At 50.7% G+C, this 22741-nt stretch overlaps 4 non-coding genes across 4 annotated transcripts; all 4 read left to right on the top strand.

Annotated features, from left to right (window-relative positions):
* The first annotated feature begins 854 nt into the window (after positions 1 to 854).
* Positions 855 to 928, top strand: TRNAN-GUU (transfer RNA asparagine (anticodon GUU)). Its single transcript has one exon. It is a non-coding gene; the product is annotated as a tRNA-Asn (tRNA).
* Positions 929 to 3055: 2127 nt separating this feature from the next.
* TRNAN-GUU (transfer RNA asparagine (anticodon GUU)) lies at positions 3056 to 3129 on the top strand. Its single transcript has one exon. It is a non-coding gene; the product is annotated as a tRNA-Asn (tRNA).
* Positions 3130 to 10398: 7269 nt separating this feature from the next.
* Positions 10399 to 10472, top strand: TRNAN-GUU (transfer RNA asparagine (anticodon GUU)). Its single transcript has one exon. It is a non-coding gene; the product is annotated as a tRNA-Asn (tRNA).
* Positions 10473 to 12600: 2128 nt separating this feature from the next.
* On the top strand, positions 12601 to 12674 carry TRNAN-GUU (transfer RNA asparagine (anticodon GUU)). The gene has a single exon. It is a non-coding gene; the product is annotated as a tRNA-Asn (tRNA).
* Positions 12675 to 22741: the final 10067 nt, after the last annotated feature.

Here is a 22741-nt window from a genome sequence, read left to right as displayed (position 1 = left end):
GATCGGCTGTTAACCGAAAGGTTGGAGGTTCGAGCCCACCCGGTAGCGGCGCGGCGCTTTTTTTCTCTGAGCTGATAGCTTTGAAGATATGTTCTGATGGTGGTGAGAGTGGAGCAGGACTGTCTCCGTGGCGCAATTGGCTAGCGCGATCGGCTGTTAACCGAAAGGTTGGAGTTTCGAGCCCACTCGGGGACGGTGTGTCGCTTTTTTTTTTCTTTGCGCTGATAGCTTTGAAGATATGTTCTGATGGTGGTGAGAGTGGAGCACGACTGTCTCCGTGGCGCAATTGGCTAGCGCGATCGGCTGTTAACAGAAAGGATGGAGGTTCGAGAACACCCGGGGGTGGTGCGCCGCTTTTTTTCTTTGGGCTGATAGCTTTTAAGATATGTTCTGAGTTTAGTGAGAGTGGAGCACGACTGTCTCCATGGCGCAATTGCCGAGCGCGATCAGCTGTTAACCGAAAGGTTGGAGGTTCGAGCCCACCCGGTGGTAGTGCGGCGCTTTTTTTCTTTGGGCTGATAGCCTTGAAGATATGTTCTGATGGTGGTGAGAGTGGAGCTGGACTGTCTCCGTTGCGCAATTGGCTAGCGTGATCGGCTGTTAACCGAAAGCTTGGAGTTTCGAGCCCACTGGGGACGGTGTGTCGCTTTTTTTTGCGCTGATAGCTTTGAAGATATGTTCTGATGGTGGTGAAAGTGGAGCCTCAGTGTCTCCGTGGCGCAATTGGCTAGCGCCATCGGCTGTTAGACAAAAGGTTGGAGGTTCGAGCCCACCCAAAGTGGTGCGGCGCTTTTTTTCTGTGGACTGATAGCTTTGAAGATATGTTCTGATGGTGGTGAGAGTATAGCAGGACTGTCTCCGTGGCGCAATCGGCTAGCGCGATCGGCTGTTAACCGAGAGGTTGGAGGTTTGAGCCCACCCGGGGACGGTGTGTCGCTTTTTTTTCTTTTCGCTGATAGCTTTGAAGATATGTTCTGATGGTGGTGAGAGTGGAGCACGACTGTCTCCGTGGCGCAGTTGGGTAGCGCGATCCGCTGTTAACGTAAAGGTTGGAGGTTCTAGCCCACCAGGTGGTGGTGCGGCGCTTTTTTTTGAGCTGGTAGCTCTGAAGAAATGTTGTGACGGTGGTGAGAGTGGAGCACGACTGTCTGCGTGGCGCCATTGGCTAGCGCTATCGGCTGTTAGACGAAAGGTTCGATGTTCGAGCCAACCCGGAGTGGTGCGGCGCTTTTTTTCTTTGGACTGATAGCTTTGAAGATATGTTCTGATGGTGGTGAGAGTATAGCAGGACTGTCTCCGTGGCGCGATTGGCTAGCGCGATCGGCTGTTAACCGAGAGGTTGGAGGTTTGAGCCCACCCGGCGACGGTGTGTCGTTTGTTTTCTTTTCGCTGATAGCTTTGAAGATATGTTCTCATGGTGGTGAGAGTGGAGCACGACTGTCTCTGTGGCGCCATTGGCTAGCGCGATCGGCTGTTAACCGAAAGGTTGGAGGTTCGAGCACACCCGGTGGTGGTGCTGGCTTTTTTCTATGGGCTGATAGCTTTGAAGATATGTTCTGATGGTGGTGAGAGTGAAGCAGGACTGTCTCCGTGGCGCAAGTGGCTAGCGCGGTCGACTGTTAACCGAAAGGTTGGAGGTTCGAGCCCACCCGGTAGTGGTGCGGCGCTTTTTTTTCTTTGAGCTGATAGCTTTGAAGATATGTTCTGATGGTGGTGAGTGAAGAGCAGGACTGTCTCCGTGGCGCAATTGGCTAGCGCGATCGGCTCTTAACAAAAATGTTTGAGGTTCGAGCCCACCCGGTGGTGGTGCGGCGCTTTTTTTCTTTGGGCTGATAGCTTTGAAGATATGTTCTGATGGTGGTGAGAGTAGAGCAGGACTGTCTCCGTGGCGCAATTGGCTAGCGCGATCGGCTGTTAACCGAAAGCTTGGAGTTTCGAGCCCACCCGGTAGCGGCGCGGCGCTTTTTTTTCTTTGAGCTGATAGCTTTGAAGATATGTTCTGATGGTGGTGAGAGTGGAGCACGACTGTCTCCGTGGCGCAATTGGCTAGCGCGATCGGCTGTTAACAGAAAGGATGGAGGTTCGAGCCCACTCGGGGGTGGTGCGCCGCTTTTTTTCTTTGGGCTGATAGCTTTGAAGATATGTTCTGATGTTAGTGAGAGTGGAGCACGACTGTCTCCATGGCGCAATTGGCGAGCGCGATCGGCTGTTAACCGAAAGGTTGGAGGTTCGAGCCCACCCGGTAGCGGCGCGCCGCTTTTTTTCTTTGAGCTGATAGCTTTGAAGATATGTTCTGATGGTGGTGAGAGTGGAGCAGGACTGTCTCCGTGGCGCAATTGGCTAGCGCGATCGGCTGTTAACCGAAAGGTTGGAGTTTCGAGCCCACTCGGGGATGGTGTGTCGCTTTTTTTTTCTTTGCGCTGATAGCTTTGAAGATATGTTCTGATGGTGGTGAGAGTGGAGCACGACTGTCTCCGTGGCGCAATTGGCTAGCGCGATCGGCTGTTAACAGAAAGGATGGAGGTTCGAGCCCACCCGGGGGTGGTGCGCCGCTTTTTTTCTTTGGGCTGATAGCTTTTAAGATATGTTCTGAGTTTAGTGAGAGTGGAGCACGACTGTCTCCATGGCGCAATTGCCGAGCGCGATCAGCTGTTAACCGAAAGGTTGGAGGTTCGAGCCCACCCGGTGGTAGTGCGGCGCTTTTTTTCTTTGGGCTGATAGCCTTGAAGATATGTTCTGATGGTGGTGAGATTGGAGCTGGACTGTCTCCGTTGCGCAATTGGCTAGCGTGATCGGCTGTTAACCGAAAGCTTGGAGTTTCGAGCCCACTGGGGACGGTGTGTCGCTTTTTTTTTTGCGCTGATAGCTTTGAAGATATGTTCTGATGGTGGTGAAAGTGGAGCCTCAGTGTCTCCGTGGCGCAATTGGCTAGCGCCATCGGCTGTTCGACGAAAGGTTGGAGGTTCGAGCCCACCCAAAGTGGTGCGGCGCTTTTTTTCTGTGGACTGATAGCTTTGAAGATATGTTCTGATGGTGGTGAGAGTATAGCAGGACTGTCTCCGTGGCGCAATCGGCTAGCGCGATCGGCTGTTAACCGAGAGGTTGGAGGTTTGAGCCCACCCGGGGACGGTGTGTCGCTTTTTTTTTTCTTTTCGCTGATAGCTTTGAAGATATGTTCTGATGGTGGTGAGAGTGGAGCACGACTGTCTCCGTGGCGCAGTTGGCTAGCGCGATTTGCATTTAACCGAAAAGGTAGAAGTTCGAGCCCACCCGGTGGTGGTGCGGCAGTTTTTTTTTCTTTGGGCTGATAGCTTTGAAGATATGTTCTGATGGTGGTGAGATTATAGCAGGACTGCCTCCGTGGCGCAATTTGCTAGCGCGATCGGCTGTTAAGCGAAAGGTTGGAGGTTCGAGCCCTCCTGGGAGTGGTGTGTTGCTTTTTTCTTTGCGCTGATAACTTTAGAGACATGTTCTCATGGTGGTGAGATCTGAGCAAGACTGTCTCCGTGGCGCAATTGGCCAGCACGTTCGGCTGTTAACCGAGAAATTGGAGGTTTGAGCCCTCCCGGGAGTGGTGTGTTGCTTTTTTCTTTGTGCTGATAGCTTTGAAGATATGTTCTAATGGTGTTGAGAGTGGAGCACGACTGTCTCCGTGGCCCAATTGGGTAGCGCGATCCGCTGTTAACGTAAAGGTTGGAGGTTCTAGCCCACCAGGTGGTGGTGCGGCGCTTTTTTTTTGAGCTGGTAGCTCTGAAGAAATGTTCTGACGGTGGTGAGCGTGGAGCACGACTGTCTCCGTGGCGCCATTGGCTAGCGCGATCGGCTGTTAACCGAAAGCTTGGAGGTTCGAGCACACCCGGTGGTGGTGCGGCGCTTTTTTTTCTTTGGGCTGATAGCTCCGAAGAAATGTTGTGACGGTGGTGAGAGTGGAGCACGACTGTCTCCGTGGCGCCATTGGCTAGCGCTATCGGCTGTTAGACGAAAGGTTCGATGTTCGAGCCCACCCGGAGTGGTGCGGCGCTTTTTTTCTTTGGACTGATAGCTTTGAAGATATGTTCTGATGGTGGTGAGAGTATAGCAGGACTGTCTCCGTGGCGCGATTGGCTAGCGCGATCGGCTGTTAACCGAGAGGTTGGAGGTTTGAGCCCACCCGGCGACGGTGTGTCGCTTTTTTTTTCTTTTCGCTGATAGCTTTGAAGATATGTTCTCATGGTGGTGAGAGTGGAGCACGACTGTCTCTGTGGCGCCATTGGCTAGCGCGATCGGCTGTTAACCGAAAGGTTGGAGGTTCGAGCCCACCCGGTAGTTTTGCGGCGCTTTTTTTTCTTCGAGCTGATAGCTTTTAAGATATGTTCTGATGGTGGTGAGAGTAGAGCAGGACTGTCTCCGTGGCGCAATTGGCTAGTGCGATCGGCTGTTAACAAAAATGTTTGAGGTTCGAGCCCACCCGGTGGTGGTGCGGCGCTTTTTTTCTTTGGGCTGATAGCTTTGAAGATATGTTCTGATGGTGGTGAGAGTAGAGCAGGACTGTCTCCGTGGCGCAATTGGCTAGTGCGATCGGCTGTTAACCGAAAGCTTGGAGTTTCGAGCCCACCCGGTAGCGGCGCGGCGCTTTTTTTTCTTTGAGCTGATAGCTTTGAAGATATAACTTTGAGCTGATAGCTTTTCAGAGGGCACGGCACTTGGCTGGCGAACAAGATGTCTAAAACACCGTTGCTGCTATTGCAGATGCTGCCATGGTTTATCGTCGGAATGCCTGTGGACGACGACGGAGGCTGCTTTTTCTTCGTCGATGCGCAGCGTTGCGAAAATGGAAGCTTGGAGTGCGCACTTTCTGGACTTGCTGCCACGGGTGTGACGTCACCAGCGACCAGTCTTAAAAAGGGACAACGCGAGAACATCGGCTTCAGAGGGCACGGCACTTGGCTGGCGAACAAGATGTCTAAAACACCGTTGCTGCTATTGCAGATGCTGCCATGGTTTATCGTCGGAATGCCTGTGGACGACGACGGAGGCTGCTTTTTCTTCGTCGATGCGCAGCGTTGCGAAAATGGAAGCTTGGAGTGCGCACTTTCTGGACTTGCTGCCACGGGTGTGACGTCACCAGCGACCAGTCTTAAAAAGGGACAACGCGAGAACATCGGCTTCAGAGGGCACGGCACTTGGCTGGCGAACAAGATGTCTAAAACACCGTTGCTGCTATTGCAGATGCTGCCATGGTTTATCGTCGGAATGCCTGTGGACGACGACGGAGGCTGCTTTTTCTTCGTCGATGCGCAGCGTTGCGAAAATGGAAGCTTGGAGTGCGCACTTTCTGGACTTGCTGCCACGGGTGTGACGTCACCAGCGACCTGTCTTAAAAAGGGACAACGCGAGAACATCGGCTTCAGAGGGCACGGCACTTGGCTGGCGAACAAGATGTCTAAAACACCGTTGCTGCTATTGCAGGTTAGTTACAGCTCTACGTATCGCAGTGATAATAGATACTTGTTAGTGCTGCCGTGCCCTCGTAGTAGTTGTGCTATTTTGAACGATTGCTGGTCAGTACTGTTACTGCTGATGGCTGGTGATGTTGAGGAAAATCCAGGCCCAAAGACTGCTGACATTTTGCAGGAAATTCTCGAAAAACAAGATGCTTTGGAATGCAAGGTAGACGACATCAGGAAAGAAATTGCAGAAGTGAATGCTAAAACAGATAAGATACAGGGTGTAATATCCATGTTTGATGAAATGAAAGATAGAATGGATAAACTGGAGGCCATCGTTCGGGAGCAAAATGACAAGTTAATTGATTACGAAAATAGAAGCAGACGAAATAATCTCTTGGTGTTTGGCCTTCCTGAGAGCGCGAACGAGTCTGCGCAAGTGTTAAAAAGACGCATTGTGAATGACATTTTTTCTAAAGTTCTTCGCATAGAAGTTACTACAGTGGAAAGAATTCACCGGATCGGAAAAGTAAATCGTGATAGACCAAGGCCCGTGATCCTGAAATTTTACGACAGCAAGGAAAAGGATACTATCTTTAAAAGCTGCGCAAAACTAAAGGGAACTTCGATCAGAATAAGCAACGACTATGCGAAGGAAACAGTGCAGATACGAAAGAAGTTATGGCAAAGCGCTGCCTTGGATAGGGAGGCGGGTGCGAAAGTAGTTCTCGTACACGATAAACTCAGGATAAACGATGACATATACGCATGGGATGACGTCAGAGGCGAGCGCTATTTGCACTCGGGCAAACGTGGTACTGTTACAACGAAGCGAAGTGAGCGCGTCGTATTAACTGAGGCAAACGGATCTGATAGCCCAGGCAGCTCATTTGAGGCACCAAAAAAATAGCTAAGATTGCTCTCGTTCAATGCTCGCAGTATAGTGAACAAGACTACGCACCTTGAGTACTTATTGCTTTCCCACGATCCTCACATAACCACGATAACAGAAACGTGGTTGCATGAAAATATACCGAATGATTGTGTTGTACCTCCCAGTTACAGCATATTTAGAAAAGACAGAGACTCACGTGGAGGTGGGGTGTGTATAATCATTAAAGGTTCTCTTAATGCTTCGTTGATTGATTGCGAAGTACCAGAAACTCTCTGGTGTAGAATAACATGTGAAAGCACCGTTTTCCTTATTGGAGTTGTATATCGGCCACCCTCAAGCTCCCCTGAGTTTCTGAAATCCTTGAACAAGTTTTTATGTGCCCATGTAAATGAGAACACTAGGTTGATATTGACTGGGGATTTTAATATTCCACATATAAACTGGAAGAATTTTTCGTACAGTGGTGGGGAGCCAGTAAACGCAGAAAAAATGCTAGAAATTATGTTTACCTACAATTTGAAACAAATAGTGCTTGAAGATACCAGAATTACGCCGACGTCAAGGTCGATACTAGACTTGGTGTTCCTATCAAATAAATTAAATGATTACAAGGTGATGGTGCAAGATGGTATATCGGATCACAGGATGATCTGTCTTGATCTGCCTGTTCGAGCATTGAGACATGTGAAGAGCTATGTGCCAGTAAAAGTTAAAGACTATGCTAGGGCTGACGATACATCGATTCTTGACTATTTGGAGATCCAATTGGATAATTTCGAGAGCATCTCGGGTTTAAAATCAGTAGAAGAGCTATGGCAAGAATTCAAATGTATTATATGTTACTGCATAGCCAAATATGTTCCATCACGCGTTAAAAAAACGAAACAGAGAAGTCCTTGGATCACCCGAGATATAATTCATATGAAGAGGAAACTTAAGAGACTGCGTAAGGGGAGCACGTCGCCAGTGGTTCTGAGAAATTTAAAAACTGAACTCAGGCGTACCTTGGCCACATCTAAACAAACATTTTTTGAAAAAAACCTCAGTGAGTTCCTCAGGTCTTCACCTCAGAAATTTTGGCGGTATTTTAGCGACAGGAAAGAAACAGCTGATGAAATTCATGTTGGTAGTAACATTATAAGAAAAAAAGATGAGATAGCAAACCATTTCAACAACTTCTTTCAGTCTGTATTTAACCCACTGGAAACTACAGCGAGTACGGAAGAAGCCTTAAGAATTCTTCCCACTGTTCCAATGGAAACACTCGAAATAGCTAGGGAAGGCGTATTTCAACAATTACTCAAATTGGACACGAAAAAATCGAGCGGTCCCGACGGTATACCAACTGTATTCCTCAAACGATATGCAGAATGGATGTCACATTATCTGACTATCATCTTTCAAAAAACATATACAATGCACTCACTGCCACAAGATTGGCGCACCGCATTCGTCATTCCTGTATTTAAAGGAGGCAACCGAAAACAGGCTACAAATTACCGTCCAGTGTCACTTACTTCAGTTACCTGCAAACTGTTCGAACATATAATAGCAAAACATATACTCAGGTTCCTAGATCAGAACACTTTGCTGTATCCTTATCAACATGGCTTCAGGACCGGGTTATCCACCGTGACACAGTTAATAGAAACAATCCATGATTTTGCGGCTGCTGTAGATATAAGACAACAGGTTGATGTGGTTTGCGTGGATTTTGCGAAGGCGTTCGATAAAGTACCCCATGTCCAATTAATCTTCAAATTACGTAATGCAGGAATAAATGAGCTCGTAATAAAATGGATTGAAGCATATTTAACAAACCGTACGCAGGTAGTAAAACTGGATGGTTATGTATCAGATCCTTTAGCTGTACTTTCAGGGGTGCCCCAAGGCTCAGTATTGGGACCACTATTGTTTCTCCTCTATATCAATGACATCAGTAGTGTGGCGGCAGAAGAGGGTGTCCAAGTTAAACTTTTTGCAGACGACTGCCTAATCTACGCCACAATTACCAAGTTAGATGACCAATTGAAAGTTCAGAATTGTTTGAAAAAGTTAGATAATTGGTGTAGGAAATGGAAAATGTCAATAAATTATTCTAAATCTACATATACACACATCAGTAAAAGGAAAACTATCCATTCCTTTCCGTACAGCATTGGTGGACACTTGTTGGTGCATGCGCAACAGTTCAAGTATCTCGGGGTAACAATTACGCGAAAATTGTCATGGACTGAACATATAGATAACGTTTGCACGATAGCCTATCAAAAGTTGTACATATTGAGGAAAAAACTGGAACATGCATCGCGTGACGTAAAACATATTGCATACACCACCTTCATTAGAACGATACTAGAATACTCAGCCGTTGTTTGGAGTCCCCATCAAGCGACCCTTAAGAAGAAGCTGGAAAGAATACAAAGACTGGCGGCGCGTTTTATTTGTTCAACATACCGAAGAAAGGAATCGGTCACGCTGATGTTACAGAGATGCAACTTAGATACTCTGGAACTGCGGAGAAAAAAATATAGGCTGAAGGTATTCTTCCAAATAATTCACGAGCAACTTAAGATTGATAAGTTCAAATATTTACACCCCCCAGGCAAAATAAATCCCCGAACTAACCACGATTGCGTCATAAAACCATATCAAACAAATACTGACATGTTTCGATATTCTTTCTTCCCGGATGTCGTAGAAATGTGGAACAAACTACCAAACGCAATTGTTGTTTTAAACAATGTCACCGACTTCGAAAATGCTGTAGAGGCACACTTACGAGATTGTTGAGTTTGATGTAAGCGACCTCATGTCCATTATTTTGGAATATGTCAGTGAATTTTGAATTGTTATTTTGTATTCTCAATTGTATTAATGAAATACCTGTTTTCATTGTGAAGTGCCGAGTGTTACGCAACTTTATGTACCTTGTACATTTTTTATGTATGTAATTGTATTGTCCTCTCTGTTATGACCCTCTTGGAGGGTTGACAGTATTATTAAATAAATAATAATATGTTCTGATGGTGGTGAGAGTGGAGCACGACTGTCTCCGTGGCGCAATTGGCTAGCGCGATCGGCTGTTAACAGAAAGGATGGAGGTTCGAGCCCACCCGGGGGTGGTTGCCGCTTTTTTTCTTTGGGCTGATAGCTTTGAAGATATGTTCTGATGTTAGTGAGAGTGGAGCACGACTGTCTCCATGGCGCAATTGGCGAGCGCGATCGGCTGTTAACCGAAAGGTTGGAGGTTCGAACCCACCCGGTAGCGGCGCGGCGCTTTTTTTCTTTGAGCTGATAGCTTTGAAGATATGTTCTGATGGTGGTGAGAGTGGAGCAGGACTGTCTCCGTGGCGCAATTGGCTAGCGCGATCGGCTGTTAACCGAAAGGTTGGAGTTTCGAGCCCACTCGGGGACGGTGTGTCGCTTTTTTTTTCTTTGCGCTGATAGCTTTGAAGATATGTTCTGATGGTGGTGAGAGTGGAGCACGACTGTCTCCGTGGCGCAATTGGCTAGCGCGATCGGCTGTTAACAGAAAGGATGGAGGTTCGAGCCCACCCGGAGGTGGTGCGCCGCTTTTTTTCTTTGGGCTGATAGCTTTTAAGATATGTTCTGAGTTTAGTGAGAGTGGAGCACGACTGTCTCCATGGCGCAATTGTCGAGCGCGATCAGCTGTTAACCTAAAGGTTGGAGGTTCGAGCCCACCCGGTGGTAGTGCGGCGCTTTTTTTCTTTGGGCTGATAGCCTTGAAGATATGTTCTGATGGTGGTGAGAGTGGAGCTGGACTGTCTCCGTTGCGCAATTGGCTAGCGTGATCGGCTGTTAACCGAAAGCTTGGAGTTTCGAGCCCACTGGGGACGGTGTGTCGCTTTTTTTTTGCGCTGATAGCTTTGAAGATATGTTCTGATGGTGGTGAAAGTGGAGCCTCAGTGTCTCCGTGGCGCAATTGGCTAGCGCCATCGGCTGTTAGACGAAAGGTTGGAGGTTCGAGCCCACCCAAAGTGGTGCGGCGCTTTTTTTCTGTGGACTGATAGCTTTGAAGATATGTTCTGATGGTGGTGAGAGTATAGCAGGACTGTCTCCGTGGCGCAATCGGCTAGCGCGATCGGCTGTTAACCGAGAGGTTGGAGGTTTGAGCCCACCCGGGGACGGTGTGTCGCTTTTTTTTCTTTTCGCTGATAGCTTTGAAGATATGTTCTGATGGTGGTGAGAGTGGAGCACGACTGTCTCCGTGGCGCAGTTGGGTAGCGCGATCCGCTGTTAACGTAAAGGTTGGAGGTTCTAGCCCACCAGGTGGTGGTGCGGCGCTTTTTTTTTGAGCTGGTAGCTCTGAAGAAATGTTGTGACGGTGGCGAGAGTGGAGCACGACTGTCTCCGTGGCGCCATTGGCTAGCGCTATCGGCTGTTAGACGAAAGGTTCGATGTTCGAGCCAACCCGGAGTGGTGCGGCGCTTTTTTTCTTTGGACTGATAGCTTTGAAGATATGTTCTGATGGTGGTGAGAGTATAGCAGGACTGTCTCCGTGGCGCGATTGGCTAGCGCGATCGGCTGTTAACCGAGAGGTTGGAGGTTTGAGCCCACCCGGCGACGGTGTGTCGCTTTTTTTTTCTTTTCGCTGATAGCTTTGAAGATATGTTCTCATGGTGGTGAGAGTGGAGCACGACTGTCTCTGTGGCGCCATTGGCTAGCGCGATCGGCTGTTAACCGAAAGGTTGGAGGTTCGAGCACACCCGGTGGTGGTGCTGGCTTTTTTCTATGGGCTGATAGCTTTGAAGATATGTTCTGATGGTGGTGAGAGTGAAGCAGGACTGTCTCCGTGGCGCAATTGGCTAGCGCGGTCGACTGTTAACCGAAAGGTTGGAGGTTCGAGCCCACCCGGTAGTGGTGCGGCGCTTTTTTTTCTTTGAGCTGATAGCTTTGAAGATATGTTCTGATGGTGGTGAGAGTAGAGCAGGACTGTCTCCGTGGCGCAATTGGCTAGCGCGATCGGCTGTTAACAAAAATGTTTGAGGTTCGAGCCCACCCGGTGGTGGTGCGGCGCTTTTTTTCTTTGGGCTGATAGCTTTGAAGATATGTTCTGATGGTGGTGAGAGTAGAGCAGGACTGTCTCCGTGGCGCAATTGGCTAGCGCGATCGGCTGTTAACCGAAAGCTTGGAGTTTCGAGCCCACCCGGTAGCGGCGCGGCGCTTTTTTTTCTTTGAGCTGATAGCTTTGAAGATATGTTCTGATGGTGGTGAGAGTGGAGCACGACTGTCTCCGTGGCGCAATTGGCTAGCGCGATCGGCTGTTAACAGAAAGGATGGAGGTTCGAGCCCACCCGGGGGTGGTGCGCCGCTTTTTTTCTTTGGGCTGATAGCTTTGAAGATATGTTCTGATGTTAGTGAGAGTGGAGCACGACTGTCTCCATGGCGCAATTGGCGAGCGCGATCGGCTGTTAACCGAAAGGTTGGAGGTTCGAGCCCACCCGGTAGCGGCGCGGCGCTTTTTTTCTTTGAGCTGATAGCTTTGAAGATATGTTCTGATGGTGGTGAGAGTGGAGCAGGACTGTCTCCGTGGCGCAATTGGCTAGCGCGATCGGCTGTTAATCGAAAGGTTGGAGTTTCGAGCCCACTCGGGGATGGTGTGTCGCTTTTTTTTTTCTTTGCGCTGATAGCTTTGAAGATATGTTCTGATGGTGGTGAGAGTGGAGCACGACTGTCTCCGTGGCGCAATTGGCTAGCGCGATCGGCTGTTAACAGAAAGGATGGAGGTTCGAGCTCACCCGGGGGTGGTGCGCCGCTTTTTTTCTTTGGGCTGATAGCTTTTAAGATCTGTTCTGAGTTTAGTGAGAGTGGAGCACGACTGTCTCCATGGCGCAATTGCCGAGCGCGATCAGCTGTTAACCGAAAGGTTGGAGGTTCGAGCCCACCCGGTGGTAGTGCGGCGCTTTTTTTCTTTGGGCTGATAGCCTTGAAGATATGTTCTGATGGTGGTGAGATTGGAGCTGGACTGTCTCCGTTGCGCAATTGGCTAGCGTGATCGGCTGTTAACCGAAAGCTTGGAGTTTCGAGCCCACTGGGGACGGTGTGTCGCTTTTTTTGCGCTGATAGCTTTGAAGATATGTTCTGATGGTGGTGAAAGTGGAGCCTCAGTGTCTCCGTGGCGCAATTGGCTAGCGCCATCGGCTGTTAGACGAAAGGTTGGAGGTTCGAGCCCACCCAAAGTGGTGCGGCGCTTTTTTTCTGTGGACTGATAGCTTTGAAGATATGTTCTGATGGTGGTGAGAGTATAGCAGGACTGTCTCCGTGGCGCAATCGGCTAGCGCGATCGGCTGTTAACCGAGAGGTTGGAGGTTTGAGCCCACCCGGGGACGGTGTGTCGCTTTTTTTTCTTTTCGCTGATAGCTTTGAAGATATGTTCTGATGGTGGTGAGAGTGGAGCACGACTGTCTCCGTGGCGCAGTTGGGTAGCGCGATTTGCATTTAACCGAAAAGTTAGAAGTTCGAGCCCACCCGGTGGTGGTGCGGCAGTTTTTTTTCTTTGGGCTGATAGCTTTGAAGATATGTTCTGATGGTGGTGAGATTATAGCAGGACTGCCTCCGTGGCGCAATTTGCTAGCGCGATCGGCTGTTAAGCGAAAGGTTGGAGGTTCGAGCCCTCCTGGGAGTGGTGTGTTGCTTTTTTCTTTGCGCTGATAACTTTAGAGACATGTTCTCATGGTGGTGAGATCTGAGCAAGACTGTCTCCGTGGCGCAATTGGCCAGCACGTTCGGCTGTTAACCGAAAAATTGGAGGTTTGAGCCCTCCCGGGAGTGGTGTGTTGCTTTTTTCTTTGCGCTGATAGCTTTGAAGATATGTTCTAATGGTGTTGAGAGTGGAGCACGACTGTCTCCGTGGCCCATTTGGGTAGCGCGATCCGCTGTTAACGTAAAGGTTGGAGGTTCTAGCCCACCAGGTGGTGGTGCGGCGCTTTTTTTTGAGCTGGTAGCTCTGAAGAAATGTTCTGACGGTGGTGAGCGTGGAGCACGACTGTCTCCGTGGCGCCATTGGCTAGCGCGATCGGCTGTTAACTGAAAGGTTGGAGGTTCGAGCACACCCGGTGGTGGTGCGGCGCTTTTTTTTCTTTGGGCTGATAGCTCCGAAGAAATGTTGTGACGGTGGTGAGAGTGGAGCACGACTGTCTCCGTGGCGCCATTGGCTAGCGCTATCGGCTGTTAGACGAAAGGTTCGATGTTCGAGCCCACCCGGAGTGGTGCGGCGCTTTTTTTCTTTGGACTGATAGCTTTGAAGATATGTTCTGATGGTGGTGAGAGTATAGCAGGACTGTCTCCGTGGCGCGATTGGCTAGCGCGATCGGCTGTTAACCGAGAGGTTGGAGGTTTGAGCCCACCCGGCGACGGTGTGTCGCTTTTTTTTTCTTTTCGCTGATAGCTTTGAAGATATGTTCTCATGGTGGTGAGAGTGGAGCACGACTGTCTCTGTGGCGCCATTGGCTAGCGCGATCGGCTGTTAACCGAAAGGTTGGAGGTTCGAGCACACCCGGTGGTGGTGCTGGCTTTTTTCTATGGGCTGATAGCTTTGAAGATATGTTCTGATGGTGGTGAGAGTGAAGCAGGACTGCCTCCGTGGCGCAATTTGCTAGCGCGATCGGCTGTTAAGCGAATAGTTGGAGGTTTGAGCCCTCCTGGGAGTGGTGTGTTGCTTTTTTCTTTGCGCTGATAACTTTAGAGACATGTTCTCATGGTGGTGAGATCTGAGCAAGACTGTCTCCGTGGCGCAATTGGCCAGCACGTTCGGCTGTTAACCAAAAAATTGGAGGTTTGAGCCCTCCCGGGAGTGGTGTGTAGCTTTTTTCTTTGCGCTGATAGCTTTGAAGATATGTTCTAATGGTGTTGAGAGTGGAGCACGACTGTCTCCGTGGCCCAATTGGGTAGCGCGATCCGCTGTTAACGTAAAGGTTGGAGGTTCTAGCCCACCAGGTGGTGGTGCGGCGCTTTTTTTTTTGAGCTGGTAGCTCTGAAGAAATGTTCTGACGGTGGTGAGCGTGGAGCACGACTGTCTCCGTGGCGCCATTGGCTAGCGCGATCGGCTGTTAACCGAAATGTTGGAGGTTCGAGCCCACCCGGTGGTGGTGCGGCGCTTTTTTTTTTCTTTGGGCTGATAGCTCCGAAGAAATGTTGTGACGGTGGTGAGAGTGTAGCACGACTGTCTCCGTGGCGCCATTGGCTAGCGCTATCGGCTGTTAGACGAAAGGTTGGAGGTTCGAGCCCACCCAGAGTGGTGCGGCGCTTTTTTTCTTTTCGCTGATAGCTTTGAAGATATGTTCTCATGGTGGTGAGAGTGGAGCACGACGGTCTCTGTGGCGCCATTGGCTAGCGCGATCGGCTGTTAACCGAAAGGTTGGAGGTTCGAGCCCACCCGGTGGTGGTGCGGCGCTTTTTTTTCTTTGGGCTTATAGCTCCGAAAAAATGTTCTGACGGTGGTGAGAGTGGAGCACGACTGTCTCCGTGGCGCAATTGGCTAGCGCTATCGGCTGTTAACCGAAAGGTTGGAGGTTCGAGCCCTCCCGGGAGTGGTGTGTTGCTTTTTTTCTTTGGGCTGATAGCTCTGAAGAAATGTTCTGACGGTGGTGAAAGTGTACCCTCACTGTCTTCGTGGCGCAATTGGCTAGCGCGATCGGCTGTTAGACGAAAGGTTGGAGGTTCGAGCCCACCTGGAGTGGTGCGGCGTTTTTTTCTTTGGACTGATAGCTTTGAAGATATGTTCTGATGGTGGTGAGAGTATAGGAGGACTGTCTCCCTGGCGCAATTGGCTAGCGCGATCGGCTGTTAACCGAAAGCTTGGAGTTTCGAGCCCACCCGGTAGTGGCGCGGCGCTTTTTTTTCTTTGAGCTGATTGTTTGAAGATATGTTCTGATGGTGGTGAGAGTGGAGCAGGACTGTCTCCGTGGCGCAATTGGCTAGCTCGATTGGCTGTTAACCGAAAGGTTGGAGTTTCGAGCCCACCCGGGGACGGTGTGTCGCTTTTTTTTTCTTTTCGCTGATAGCTTTGAAGATATGTTCTGATGGTGGTGAGAGTGGAGCACGACTGTCTCTGTGGCGCAGTTGGCTAGCGCGATTTGCAGTTAACCGAAAAGTTGGAGGTTCGAGCCCACACGGTGGTGGTGAGGCACTTTTTTTTCTTTGGGCTGATAGCTTTGAAGATATGTTCTGATGGTGGTGAGAGTGGAGCTGGACTGTCTCCGTTGCGCAATTGGCTAGCGTGATCGGCTGTTAACCGAAAGCTTGGAGTTTCGAGCCCACTGGGGACGGTGTGTCGCTTTTTTTCTTTTCGCTGATAGCTTTGAAGATATGTTCTCATGGTGGTGAGAGTGGAGCTCGACTGTCTCCGTGGCGCAATTGGCTAGCGCTATCGGCTCTTAACCGAAAGGTTGGAGGTTCGAGCCCTCCCGGGAGTGGTGTGTTGCTTTTTTTTCTTTGGGCTGATAGCTCTGAAGAAATGTTCTGACGGTGGTGAAAGTGGAGCCTCACTGTCTCCGTGGCGCAATTGGCTAGCGCGATCGGCTGTTGACCGAAAGGTTGGAGGTTCGAGCCCACCCGGTGGTGGTGCGGCGCTTTTTTTTCTTTGGGCTGATAGCTCCGAAAAAAGGTTCTGACGGTGGTGAGAGTGGAGCAGGACTGTCTCCGTGGCGCAATTGGCTAGCTCGATCGGCTGTTAACCGAAAGGTTGGAGTTGCGAGCCCACCCGGGGACGGTGTGTCGCTTTTTTTTTCTTTTTGCTGATAGATTTGAAGATATGTTCTGATGGTGGTGAGTGTGGAGCACGACTGTCTCTGTGGCGCAGTTGGCTAGCGCGATTTGCAGTTAACCGAAAAGTTGGAGGTTCGAGCCCACCCGGTGGTGGTGCGGCACTTTTTTTTCTTTGGGCTGATAGCTTTGAAGATATGTTCCGATGGTGGTGAGAGTATAGCAGGACTGCCTCCGTGGCGCAATTTGCTAGCGCGATCGGCTGTTAAGCGAAAGGTTGGAGGTTCGAGCCCTCCTGGGAGTGGTGTGTTGCTTTTTTCTTTGCGCTGATAACTTTAGAGACATGTTCTCACGGTGGTGAGATCTGAGCAAGACTGTCTCCGTGGCGCAATTGGCCAGCACGTTCGGCTGTTAACCGAAAAATTGGAGGTTTGAGCCCTCCCGGGAGTGGTGTTTTGCTTTTTTCTTTGCGCTGATAGCTTTGAAAATATGTTCTAATGGTGTTGAGAGTGGAGCACGACTGCCTCCGTGGCCGAATTGGGTAGCGCGATCCGCTGTTAACGTAAAGGTTGGAGGTTCGAGCCCACCAGGTGGTGGTGCGGCGCTTTTTTTTCTTTGGGCTGGTAGCTCTGAAGAAATGTTCTGACGGTGGTGAGCGTGGAGCACGACTGTCTCCGTGGCGCCATTGGCTAGCGCGATCGGCTGTTAACCGAAAGGTTGGAGGTTCGAGCCCACCCAGTGGTGGTGCGGCGCTTTTTTTTCTTTGGGCTGATAGCTCCGAAGAAATGTTCAAGTGGTGGTGAGAGTGAAGCAGGACTGTCTCCGTGGCGCAATTGGCTAGCGCGATCGACTGTTAACCGAAAGGTTGGAGGTTCGAGCCCACCCGATGGTGGTGCGGCGCTGTTTTTCTTTGGGCTGATAGCTTTGAAGATATGTTCTGATGGTGGTGAGAGCGGAGCAGGACTGTCTCCGTGGCGCAATTGGCTAGCGCGATCGCCTGTTAACTGAAAGCTTGGAGTTTCGAGCCCACCCGGTAGTGGTGCGGCGCTTTTTTATCTTTGAGCTGATAGCTTTGAAGGTATGTTCTGATGGTGGTGAGAGTAGAGCACGACTGTCTCCGTGACGCAATTGGCTATCGCGATCGGCTGTTAACAGAAAGGATGGAGGTTCGAGCCCGGCCGGGAGTGGTGCGGCGCTTTTTTTTTCTTTGGGCTGATAGCTTTGAAGATATGTTCTGATGTTGGTGAGAGTGGAGCACGACTGTCTCCGTGGCGCAATTGGCGAGCGCGATCAGCTGTTAACCGAAAGGTTGGAGGTCAGAGCCCACCCGGTGGTGGTGCGGCGCTTTTTTTCTTTGGGCTGATAGCTTTGAAGATATGTTCTGATGGTGGTGAGAGTGGAGCAGGACTGTCTCCGTGGCGCAATTGTCTAGCGCGATCGGCTGTTAACCGAAAAGTTGGAGTTTCGAGCCCACCCAGGGACGGTGTGTCGCTTTTTTTTCTTTGCGCTGATTGCTTAGAAGATATGTTCTAATGGTGGTGAGAGTGGAGCACGACTGTCTGCGTGACGCAATTGGCTATCGCGATCGGCTGTTAGCCGAAAGGTTGGAGGTTCGAGCCCTCCTGGGAGTGGTGTGTTGCTTTTTTCTTTGCGCTGATAACTTTAGAGACATGTTCTCACAGTGGTCAAATCTGAGCACGACTGCCTCCGTGGCGCAATTGGCCAGCATGTTCGGCTGTTAACCGAAAATTTGGAGGTTTGAGCCCTCCCGGGAGTGGTGTGTTGCTTTTTTTTGCGCTGATAGCTTTGAAGATATGTTCTAATGGTGGTGAGAGTGGAGCACGACTGGCTCCGTGGCCCAATTAGCCAGCGCGATCCACTGTTAACGTAAAGGTTGGAGGTTCGAGCCCACCAGGTGTTGGTGCGGCGCTTTTTTTTCTTTGGGCTGATAGCTCTGAAGAAATGTTCTGACGGTGGTGAGCGTGGAGCACGACTGTCTCCGTGGCGCCATTGGCTAGCGCGATCGGCTGTTAACCGAAAGGTTGGAGGTTCGAGCCCACCCGGTGGTGGTGCGGCGCTTTTTTTTCTTTGGGCTGATAGCTCCGAAGAAATGTTCTGATGGTGGTGAGAGTGGAGCACGACTGTCTCCGTGGCGCAATTGGCTAGCGCTATCGGCTGTTAACCGAAAGGTTGGAGGTTCGAGCCCTCCCGGGAGTGGTGTGTTGCTTTTTTTTTCTTTGGGCTGATAGCTTTAAAGATATGTTCTGATGGTGGCTAGAGTGGAGCAGGACTGTCTCCTTTGCGCAATTGGCTAGCGCGTTCGGCCGTTAACCGAAAGGTTGGAGGTTCGAGCACACCCGGTGGTGGTGCGGGCTTTTTTCTATGGGCTGATAGCTTTGAAGATATGTTCTGATGGTGGTGAGAGTGAAGCAGGACTGTCTCCGTGGCGCAATTGGCTAGCGCGATCGACTGTTAACTGAAAGGTTGGAGGTTCGAGCCCACCCGGTGGTGGTGCGGCGCTTATTTTTCTTTGGGCGGATAGCTCCGAAGAAATGTTCTGATGGTGGTGAGAGTGGAGCACGACTGTCTCCGTGGCGCAATTGGCTGGCGCGATCGGCTGTTAACTGAAAGCTTGGAGTTTCGAGCCCACCCGGTAGTGGTGCGGCGCTTCTTTTTTGGGCTGATAGCTCTGAAGAAATGTCCTGGCGGTGGTGAGAGTGGAGCACGACTGTCTCCGTGGCACAGTTGGCTAGCGCGATTTGCAGTTAACCGAAAAGTTGGAGGTTCAAACCCACCCGGTTGTGGTGCGGCACTTTTTTTTTTTGGGCTGATAGCTTTGAAGATATGTTCTGATGGTGGTGAGAGTAAAGCAGGACTGGCTCCGTGGCGCAATTTGCTAGCGCGATCGGCTGTTAGGCGAAAGGTTGGAGGTTCGAGCCCTCCTGGGAGTGGTGTGTTGCTTTTTTCTTTGTGCTGATAACTTTAGAGACATGTTCTCACGGTGGTCAGATCTGAGCACGACTGTCTCCGTGGCGCAATTGGCCTGCACGTTCGGCTGTTAACCGAAAAATTGGAGGTTTGAGTCCTCCCGGGAGTGGTGTGTTGCTTTTTTCTTTGCGCTGATAGCTTTGAAGATATGTTCTAATGGTGGTGAGAGTGGAGCACGACTGTCTCCGTGGCCCAATTGGCTAGCGCGATCCGCTGTTAACGTAAAGGTTGGAGGTTCGAGCCCACCAGGTGGTGGTGCGGCGCTTTTTTTTCTTTGGGCTGATAGCTCTGAAGAAATGTTCTGACGGTGGTGAGCGTGGAGCACGACTGTCTCCGTGGCGCCATTGGCTAGCGCGATCGGCTGTTAACCGAAAGGTTGGAGGTTCGAGCCCACCCGGTGGCGGTGCGGCGCTTTTTTTTCTTTGGGCTGATAGCTCCGAATAAATGTTCTGATGGTGGTGAGAGTGGAGCACGACTGTCTTCGTGGCGCAATTGGCTAGCGCTATCGGCTGTTAACCGAAAGGTTGGAGGTTCGAGCCCTCCCGGGAGTGGTGTGTTGCTTTTTTTTCTTTGTGCTGATAGCTTTAAAGATATGTTCTGATGGTGGCTAGAGTCGAGCAGGACTGTCTCCGTGGCGCAATTGGCTAGCGCGTTCGGCCGTTAACCGAAAGGTTGGAGGTTCGAGCACACCCGTTGGTGGTGCGGGCTTTTTTCTTTGGGCTGATAGCTTTGAAGATATGTTCTGATGGTGAAGAGAGTGAAGCAGGACTGTCTCCGTGGCGCAATTGGCTAGCGCGATCGACTGTTAACCGAAAGGTTGGAGGTTGGAGCCCACCCGGTGGTGGTGCGGCGCTTTTTTTCTTTGGGCTGATGGCTTTGAAGATATGTTCTGATGGTGTTGAGAGTGGAGCAGGACTGTCTCCGTGGCGCAATTGGCTAGCGCGATCGGCTGTTAACTGAAAGCTTGGAGTTTCGAGCCCACCCGGTAGTGGTACGGCGCTTTTTTTTCTTTGAGCTGATAGCTTTGAAGATATGTTCTGATGGTGGTGAGAGTAGAGCAGGACTGTCTGCGTGGCGCAATTGGCTAGCGCGATCGGCTGTTAACCGAAAAGTTGGAGTTTCGAGCCCATCCGGGGACGGTGTGTCGCTTTTTTTTTCTTTGCGCTGATTGCTTTGAAGATATGTTCTGATGGTGGTGAGAGTAGAGCAGGACTGTCTCCGTGGCACAATTGGCTAGCGCGATCGGCTGTTAACCGAAAAGTTGGAGTTTCGAGCCCACCCGGGGACGGTGTGTCGCTTCTTTTTTCTTTGCGCTGATTGCTTTGAAGATATGTTCTAATGGTGGTGAGAGTGGAGCACGACTGTCTCCGTGACGCAATTGGCTATCGCGATCGGCTGTTAACAGAAAGGATGGAGGTTCGAGCCCGGCCGGGGGGGGGGGGGTGCGGCGCTTTTTTTTCTTTGGGCTGATAGCTTTGAAGTTATGTTCTGATGTTGGTGAGAGTGGAGCACGACTGTCTCCATGGCGCAATTGGCGAGCGCGATCGGCTGTTACCCGAAAGGTTGGAGGTTGGAGCCCACCCGGGGGTGGTGCGGCGCTTTTTTTCTTTGGGCTGATAGCTTTGAAGTTATGTTCTGATGTTGGTGAGAGTGGAGCACGACTGTCTCCATGGCGCAATTGGCGAGCGCGATCGGCTGTTAACCGAAAGGTTGGAGGTTACAGCCCACCCGGTGATAGTGCGGCGCTTTTTTTTTCTTTGGGCTGATAGCTTTGAAGATATGTTCTGATGGTGGTGAGAGTGGAGCATGACTGTCTCCGTGGCGCAATTAGCTAGAGCGATCGGCTGTTACCCGAAAGGTTGGAGGTTGGAGCCCACCCGGGGGTGGTGCGGCGCTTTTTTTCTTTGGGCTGATAGCTTTGAAGATATGTTCTGATGGTGGTGAAAGTGGAGCACGACTGTCTCCGTGGCGCAAATGGCTAGCGCGATCGGCTGTAAGCCGAAAGGTTGGAAGTTCGAGCCCACCCGGGGGTGGTGCGGCGCTTTTTTTCTTTGGGCTGATAGCTTTGAAGATATGTTCTGATGGTGGTGAGAGTGTAGCAGGACTGTCTCCGTGGCGCAATTGGCTTTCGCGATCGGCTGGTAACCGAGAGGTTGGAGGTTTGAGCCCACCCGGGGACGGTGTGTCGCTTTTTTTTTCGCTGATAGCTTTGAAGATATGTTCTGATGGTGGTGAGAGTGGAGCACGACTGTGTCCGTGGCGCAATTGGCTAGCGCGATCTGCTGTTGACCGAAAGGTTGGAGGTTCGAGCCCACCCGGTGGTGGTGTGGGCTTATTTTTCTAGGGGCTGATAGCTTTGAAGATATGTTCTGATGGTGGTGAGAGTGAAGCAGGACTGTCTCCGTGGCGCAATTGGCTAGCGCGATCGACTGTTAACCAAAAGGTTTGAGGTTCGAGCCCACCCGGTGGTGGTGCGGCGCTTTTTTTCTTTGGGCTGATAGCTTTGAAGATATGTTCTGATGGTGGTGAGAGTAGAGCAGGACTGTCTCCGTGGCGCAATTGGCTAGCGCGATCGGCTGTTAACCGAAAGCTTGGAGTTTCGAGCCCACCCGGTAGTGGCGCGGCGCTTTTTTTTCTTTGAGCTGATAGCTTTGAAGATATGTTCTGATGGGGGTGAGAGTGGAGCAGGACTATCTCCGTGGCGCAATTGGCTAGCGCGATCGGCTGTTAACCGAAAGGTTGGAGTTTCGAGCCCACCCGTGGACGGTGTGTCGCTTTTTTTTCTTTGCGCTGGTAGCTTTGAAGATATGTTCTGATGGTTGTGAGAGTGGAGCAAGACTGTCTACGTGGCGCAATTGGCTAGCGCGATCGGCTGTTAACCGAAAAGTTGGAGTTTTGAGCCCACCCGGGGACGGTGTGTCGCTTCTTTTTTCTTTGCGCTGATTGCTTTGAAGATATGTTCTAATGGTGGTGAGAGTGGAGCACGACTGTCTCCGTGACGCAATTGGCTATCGCGATCGGCTGTTAACAGAAAGGATGGAGGTTCGAGCCCGGCCGGGGGTGGTGCGGCGCTTTTTTTTCTTTGGGCTGATAGTTTGAAGTTATGTTCTGATGTTGGTGAGAGTGGAGCACGACTGTCTCCATGGCGCAATTGGCGAGCGCGATCGGCTGTTAACCGAAAGGTTGGAGGTTACAGCCCACCCGGTGGTAGTGCGGCGCTTTTTTTTTCTTTGGGCTGATAGCTTTGAAGATATGTTCTGATGGTGGAGAGAGTGGAGCATGACTGTCTCCGTGGCGCAATTGGCTAGAGCGATCGGCTGTTACCCGAAAGGTTGGAGGTTGGAGCCCACCCGGGGGTGGTGCGGCGCTTTTTTTCTTTGGGCTGATAGCTTTGAAGATATGTTCTGATGGTGGTGAAAGTGGAGCACGACTGTCTCCGTGGCGCAAATGGCTAGCGCGATCGGCTGTTAGCCGAAAGGTTGGAAGTTCGAGCCCACCCGGGGGTGGTGCGGCGCTTTTTTTCTTTGGGCTGAAACCTTTGAAGATATGTTCTGATGGTGGTGAGAGTGTAGCAGGACTGTCTCCGTGGCGCAATTGGCTAGCGCGATCGACTGTTAACCGAAAGGTTTGAGGTTCGAGCCCACCCGGTGGTGGTGCGGCGCTTATTTTTCTTTGGGCTGATAGCTTCGAAGAAATGTTCTGATGG

This window comes from Rhipicephalus microplus, unplaced genomic scaffold, assembly GCF_043290135.1.
Source record: "Rhipicephalus microplus isolate Deutch F79 unplaced genomic scaffold, USDA_Rmic scaffold_116, whole genome shotgun sequence".
Taxonomy (NCBI): Eukaryota; Metazoa; Arthropoda; class Arachnida; order Ixodida; family Ixodidae; genus Rhipicephalus; species Rhipicephalus microplus.
This window is presented reverse-complemented; position numbering and strand designations above follow the sequence as displayed.